The sequence below is a fragment of the Heliconius melpomene genome, chromosome 1 (genome assembly GCF_056956725.1).
Source record: "Heliconius melpomene rosina isolate 202511_hmr_F chromosome 1, ASM5695672v1, whole genome shotgun sequence".
Lineage (NCBI taxonomy): Eukaryota > Metazoa > Arthropoda > Insecta > Lepidoptera > Nymphalidae > Heliconius > Heliconius melpomene.
The window spans coordinates 3,273,497-3,282,067 of NC_140389.1; positions in this window are offsets into that span (position 1 = coordinate 3,273,497).

Below are 8,571 nucleotides of genomic sequence, written 5' to 3' on the forward strand. Positions count from 1 at the left end.
TACATACCAACATATTCAAATCGAATTTGAACTAGCAACCATCGCCTGCACAAAAACACCAAAAAAGTATCTAATATTTTAATTAATCTACGAAGCTTTCGACAAATATCGAAGAACATCTCTATTCTATAGAACCTACATAAAAGTAATTTATATGAGCTGTCACAGACATCAAGACATTGATCTACAGAGTATCGTCGTAATTAACCGCATATGATCCCTGGACGTTCATACGTTACAGGTGTATACTGTATTGACAGGTATATGCCACTAATCTCGACAAATTGACTAGCTGGTACAGTGCAGGCCAATATAAGTGTAAACACTATTAATTATATTATTATTTGTTAGAATTTTTTTTTTTAACGTAAACAGAAAGTTAAGTATATAGTTTTGTTTAGGATTAGATTCTCTCTGCTTACCTAAAAAAAATTTTGTTTTCTTTTTAATTATATCTGCTTATTGGTGTTAAGTAAGACACATGTCAATTAGTCTAGGATGTTATTAAAACAATAGCTCTCAGGTTATTATATTAATTCAGTTTCTTTTCTATATGTATTTAGTTTGTTTACATCTATCTCTAACAAAGATTAATACACTTATCAGCTTCACGCTGTATCCCGTACACGCTGAACACGTAAGCAATGACAACCCAGTGTTAAAACACCCTGTTCCCCATTTTCTGTCAAAGTCTGAGCAGCGCTAAGAAATGAAAATATTAAATATTTCATTTACTCGAGGGGGGGATCGAATCCACAACCAGTCGTGTTTACAGTCACACACTTGCGCTACAACAGACCTCGTTAATTTATTAGTACAAATTGTATTAATTTATTTTATTGTATTGATATTATACAAAAGAAAATAAACAAACAAATTTAAATTGCTAACAAATAAACAAAGGGTGATTAGGCGGATGTAAAACAATATTGTAATATTGGTTTTACATTCGAGAATTACGCCCTGCCTAAGGGCTGACAAGGGGAATGGGCGCCAAGTACCTTTTTCGAAATATATTTGATTTTTTTTTTATTTAACACTCTCTTTTGTTCTTATGTATGTACATGAGAATTTACTTTGTCCCTTTTTGTTTTAAATTGTATTAAGAAAGTTGAAGAATTAGCTGGTTGAACCAGTATAGTTGGGAATTTAAATTCTACTAAGTACTAAAGATTCCTGGTGCAGGGGCACAGGCTTGCGACTGTACAATTCGATTTCTACTTAATAAAATGAAATATGCAACATATTATTTTCATCGCTCTAGTAACGTAGCAAAGCGCGGCGTTGAATTCCGCCATTCAACGCGCAACGCTTACCCTGCTATGTGTGGCTACTGCATGAAACTAAAAAATATCTACTCGGTGGCATCTTCATGTTAAACAAAGTTTTTAAAATCTAATTAACCAGATAGTACAACCGGAGAGAAAGCGTCATGAAGAACTATAACTTTCCTCTCAAAAAAAATATATAGTTTTTCCTTTCATACAAATATTAGAAATCTATACTTTTACATCAACAAAAGCAGAGAGTAAAGTGATATATAGACTTGTCTACACTAATATATTAGATCACTAACATGCAAATACTATTCACAAAGTACCCAACAAATGAACACAGCAAGATTGTAAAGCAATATTTCCAAAGAAAACGATAAACCAAATTCTAATCGACAAAGCGGTAATGGATTGGAAGGAAATGCATTTCGAGCATTGAAATGTGCATCAGTCCTTAGGAACAACTCAACGGAGGAATACAAATTTATTACCAACACCATTCACGGAAAATTGTTATGAATATCGATAGCAGCAAGGACTATTATTGGTTGTGTTAAAATGAAATATGCAATGGCTCACGGCAAACATTGTACTCACTTTATAAGAAACTTGAAAATGAATTTTGACAATATTCTCAAAGTAGCTCTTAGAATATTAGTCTATATATTTCGGTATGTACGATTAGTATTTTTAATACTTAAAATATTTTTAAGAGTTATAAGGACATAATTTTAAGACACTCTGTTTTCTACTTTCTGCTTGAACCCGAGACATTGCATGTTCCTGCAAAAATTTTGATGTTTGGGTTTTTTTTTATTTTAAAAACGTATAGCTAAATTAACCAAAGTGCTTCAAGAATGTCAAGGGGGCACGAGTTCAATTCCCGCAGTGACTAAATTCTTCTTCCACAGTGATTCATTCCAAATTGGACTGTATAGAAGTATTTCTGAGTAGACAACTGTCACAAAGCTTATTACAGAAATAACATATATTAGAATATGTACTGAATATATTTTATTCAAGTCAGGATTCCCTAAGGAGGTTTTTATTTTAGAAATTTCAGTTTCGTTGAAAGCTAAATAATTTACGAAAATATACTACTAATGTTTAATTAGTAAGTAGTCTTTAGAGACATTACCTTTTAATTTATTAGCTGTAACAGAATCGTATCGTAGGTGAGTAACTAAAGCTATGAATAGGTATAGAGTTGATTTTCAAAGTAATTGATCATCTTTGTAAAATATTACTCTTAGCTTATATTATTTTTAATTCTCCGCTCCATTTAAATTAGGCCTTCTGAAATAATAAAATAGAATAATTGTATAAAACGTATTGTATTCTTCATTAATTTCTTATTCTCACTTCTCTTTCGCATTATATTCATTTGTATTCTCATTTAGCAAAACACATCGGAATTTATTGAACTGAAGTTAATTGCTACGTTTGTTTAGAGCTTGCTAACATACCGCAGTCTACAAAGTAAATTCAACGTTTATATTATCAATGTTATGCTTTACAAATGTCAGCTATTTCAATTTTCAGCTTTTGTAAATATTTTGAGTGTAATCTACAACAAATAATTTTAAGGCGATTAAATTTCAAGTTAGGTATAGAAGTATATATAATAAAAACATTTTTTTTATTAACACGCATGAAGCGAGATAGACGGTTATAAATTAGCCCAAACTAAATATTAAATTTAAATAAAATATATAAAACAGCGTGCAGTTATTGTGCACTGCAGTGTATAATAGAACAATAGCACTCAATGCCTTGGCCGCTACGTCAGTCTCTGTAGTGCAGTGTGTCAGTCATTATCATCATTAACTGAGATCGATACGCCTCGTGAATACGTAAAATGTCATCCAACCACAAATTTGTCATGTTACTGTTGAATCATTAATTAATGATATTCTTATAAAAACTGAACACGTGTTATCTGATAAAAGGACATGTGTTTTTTTTATCTATTATACAACGTTCTACTTTTACAAGTAATATTTATTTCGCATAGTTATATAAATTGTTCATATATTTTTGTATAAGTTAAATTTTATAAATAATATTTTGAGATCTTCGTTTGGCCCGTTTGCACAATGATGTGACTGTAAGCGCAACGGTTGTGGGGTCAGTTCCTACTCCAGGAAAGAAAATATTTCATAATAATTATTCTCGTTCTGGTAACAAGGCAAAATGAGCGGCATTGAGTTCTGCCCTTACTTTAGCTATGCCTTACTTTAGATTCCACCGGAAATAGGGGCACAGGAGTGTGCTAATGGGAACAGAGTGTCTTGTATGGAGACTCTTAATACTAAACTCCCTCCACTCTCCCATCTACGTGCAGAATACATCATAAAGTGCAAAAAAGTTTTTTTTTTTCTAAAAATAAAAGCTGCAAATATGATAATTTTCTAACATTCTAATATTATTTCCAACCTAAAACTTCTTCTGTATAATTATGTATGTCCCTTAAATATACAGCGTATAATTTATTTCAAGTTTTACTACCATATTACAGTTGGTACCTACTACTTATGTATTCCGTACATAATATATTAGTTTACAAGTTATAAGCATTTAAATTGGTCTACATCAAAGATAGAGCTATACATATTTCGAAACCCGGCGTTACTAACATTTTGAACCAGTCAGTGGTCACAAGAACTAACTACTGCAAAGTGTTAAAAAGTCACATTTACAAATACGCGTACTTCTCAAAATTTTCCCCCATGTGTACTAGGGGGGAAGGGGGGAAATTACATATAATATTTAATTATACATAGAATATTTTCCAATTAGTCTTAATTCGCGCCTAACTGTAACATAGATAATGAGATGTCAAATCCGCTAAGATAGATAGTGTAAATAGATTTGCGGATTATATTATTGACTCGGGGATTATGTTCCTTTGCGAAAATAATTAGGCCGACTGTGTATACACGCCTCACCGCCTCAGTTTATATTAGTTTGATTAAAGTTAATTTATGTATATGTTAGTTATATGTTAGGTATATGTTAGGTATATGTTAGGTATATGTATGTAGTGGAAGCTGCAGGTCGATTATATAATTTGTAGATTTTAGATTAACTGTAATTAAAGTTAATGTTATTTATATTTTTGGGAATTGAATTGAAACTTCTTATTTAAAATTATACATCGCCAATTGAAAAAAAAATTATTTTTACTTTCTCACTTTATAAGGTAGCAGCGGAGGCAGAGAGAACCTAGTGTCAAGACAATCTATTCACTGCTTTCAACCAGAACTCTGTCAATTGAAAAAAAATATTACTATTTAGGCAATATATCAGTACCAAATATCACAACAATAAAATGAGCTGTATAATGTAAAATAACATTATTAATATTAATTATCTTTTTACAGCGAAACTTTGTGGAAAATCTTTTTCATGAAGCGCTAACAACAGAAATTATGATGTTTAGAAATAACGACGTTGAGAAATGAGAATGTATGTGTAAGTTAATTGGCTTAAGCTCTTGGGCGTGTAATCCATTAAGCACAACTTCAATTCTTACTTATATATTTTTAGCTTTACGCTGTATCCCGCATAACAGGGTTGGCAGAGAGATCTGGAAAAGTTCCGACACTCCCGTCCCATTGGTTGTTAATTGCAGAAGTCAACGCCGCGCTTTGTCTTGTTACTGGAGCAAGAAAATTAAAATATTAAATATTTCCTCGAGTGGAAATCAAACCCACAACCTGCCGCGCTTAGTCACGCGCTTGTGCCCCTGCCTCACAACAAGCCTGTGCTATAATATGATAAATGCCTCTCAACAATAGTTTTTATAATAATTATTGTTTGTAAAAATTACGCAGAAAAATCGAACCTACTATCATCGGAAGCAGCTTGTTTGGCAGCTAGAATAGCCCTAGTACCATTGCCAAGGAAATTGTACAGGTCTCAAGGATTACAGCTATGGATATATCGGACAGCCAGCATGCACTAGGGGGCAATAGTCTTTTATGTGACCTGTACGATGGCGATTACTGTAACACTACCGACATTGTACACTCCAGGACTAATTAAGTATACACAAATAATATTTTACATATATTTTAATGATTATCTAGTAATGATAATTTGACTAATTACTATTCTGTTTTGTAACCGAACCTACACCGTAATATTTTATATTAAAAAAGAGAGTAATTACCCGCCTACATGTAAATAAGCAAAAATATTAGGAAATTAAATCAGGATACAGCGTGGAGCTGATCTGATTATCCACGTCATGCATTATTTTTTCTGACTATGTATATTTTTATTTTATTTTTTTAGCTGTACACCTGTATCTCTCATATATCGGAGTAGGCAGAGAGAGCCTAGAGCCAAGACACTCCGTTTTCCACTTTATGTGTTAGGTAACGAAACTCGACTTTATCTATATACATTTAAATGGGGATTGAACTCACAACCATCACGTCGAATGCTATCCCGCCATTCCACGAAGGTTTCAAATAACAAATAAAATGAATATAAATATTTTTAGTCAAAATACGTATTTGTGGCCGACGGTGTAATGAAGTTAACTGCCTGTTTATGCCTGCTTATAGGCCATTTGCCTAAGTGTATTAGCCTTATAAAAACAACTTCTATTGTTTTACTAAATATTTGTTACGTGGTTTTCTTACACTATTATTAAAATATAACACATGATATTATGCTGTAGCAATTACATTTTATGTCTCACTATACATTACTAAATTGAAATTGTTGTGAGAACAAGACACTAGTAAGCGTCTCCTAGTTATATGGACACTCAGTATAGATAATGCTACCTTTGCACGAAATATGAGATTTAATTTTATTTTATTTGGATATATATTTTTTATTCTAATCAATTAAATAATGATTTTTTGAAAGATAAGAGATAGCCATTTTTCTTTATTTATTGTTATAATAAGTAAAGTATGAAAACAAAGCCACAAAAGCTACGAATTAGTATTTGGTCAGCAACATTAGACATTTCAAAAACCTTACGCTACACTACCACATCAGCACACCGCTTAGCAGCAAATTGGCATGGTTAACCTGTACATGCAATTATCCTCACGCGTGGACATTCCCACAAAATATATTTTTGATCAATAGACTATAGATTAAAATCTAGACATACTAAAATTAGTTTTGGATTCTGTCTCTACCCTTTAATATCTTTAAAATAGTCAAAAAATTAATACGAAATGGAAATATAAACATTCTTACACTACGTACATTTAGTTATATAACGACTGTATCACGGCACCGTTATATCAAACATTATAGGTACTCATATATATTGATTATTGCAGTTCCCAGCTTAACCTATATAAACCTTAAAGAAAATCTTAAGGAAAAGTGGAAAAGCCAACTTAAATTCATCTAAAAGAGCAAGTATAGATGGTAAGTATGGATGGTAAGTGGATAAACATAGGAACGCAATTTGCCCGTCACTTGTTATGCTGAATGCCTAGGCACTAGCACGGTAGAGGTAACGATGGTAAAAAAAGGGAAATTTTATTGTTTACATATTTTTCGCTAGAAACGGGGCACCCGGGAAACGGGAAACAAGGTCTAGATCGTTAATAACTATAGAATAATTGTGAATTATGTTACTCTAGTTTATGTTTAAATATTTTTTTTCAATTAATGATGCTTTTGCTTTTGGTTCGATTATCAACTGGAAATACTGGAAATATATTATTTTTATTATTCCACTCTACTAACAAAAAAGACGTTGTGTTCCGCCACTCAACACACACCTACTATTTGCGGAATATTTCCTGCAATGAGAAGTAAAAATATAAAGTTTAATAATTTTTTTTTGCCGCTAGTACTTTCATAACGTGAGTGTGATGAAAAACTGGCGCTAGGCAATGGGTACGTAATCATTCCGATTTGAATTCGTAATACTTGAACTATGTTTTACATATTGCTTGCTTAACATATTTCTTTTGTTTGTGCCAAATGAAATTGGCTCTTGCAACAGTTTCGGAAAGTTTGGATAAAATTATTTATACTACTTTCCTATATAACAAATGTACTTTATTATTAAAAACGTGATTGTATATGTTCCACACGTCCAATAACTTCTTTTCATCAATTTTTTTATTGCATATATAAGATTCAAAAAAAAATTTTTTTGCCTCAAGGGTGACTGTATGGCGATGGTTACGGGTTTAGTCCCCCGAGGAAAACACTTTACGCCTCGCTTTTACTCGTTACCAGAGATAAAAAAAAATATATTTCAATGCCTCATATGGAAATCGAACTCAGAACCGTTGTTTTTACAATTGCTTGTGCTCGTGCCTACGAGGGCCTCACATTTACAAATATTAAATTATTATTTATTATATTTATTATATTAAATTTCAACTAATATTTAAATTGAATTCAGTAAATAACTGGCTCGTTAGCTATATGTCTGTCAGTCAATAAGGGAAAAGTTTGATATACATAAATATACTATTTCGTACCGTTATATAATTATGTTGATTGAAAAACAACGATCTATTTTGAATAATATATTCAAATAAATCTAGTGAATGTCAGGAGCTGTACCGTCTTAATTGTAAATTGTACTACAAAATGTCGTTAGATTGCCAATCAGTTTATTTTTCTTCAATCGTGTTTTCAAAGTTTGATGATGCGTTTTATCTTTTAGCTTCACACTTTATAACTGAAAAGGGAAGAAGAAGAGAAAAGAAGAAAGTTTTTAGATCAATTAAGGTAAACTTTCATATATGACGTACAGAAATTCAACCACTAATGAATTACAACTGTGTAGAAATTGAACCCATAACTATCGCGTTGGCATCTGAAAGAAATATGAATATAATTTGAAACACCAACAAAAAGGGAAAAATCTTCACCCATTTCGCAAACTCTGATTCAATAAATAAATAGAAATTTTAGTTACAGTTAAATAAATAGTCTAATAATAATTGAAAGCTTGTAAACACCGTGACGCTTTAACCGATAATCTTTAATCAATTTGCTCAGTAAGCTCGAACGGGTTTCACAGTTACGGTTCGCCAAGTGTTTGTTCGTGTAATGATCGCATTTCTTTTTTTTATTAGAATTTTTTGACTTTGAATAGTTTATAATGGTGTCACAATAAGTACGGTGGTTGTAAGTTTGATTGTCTGTTGAATGTTTTGTTATAAAAAACTTAAAAATTTTAAAAAAATATTTCAAAAAAAATCTTTCTAGGTGTTTTTATGGTGTATTGTATTTTATAAATTAAGCGCTTTCATTTAATACCCATATTAAGTGGGTTGTGTAAAGATTTTGTAAT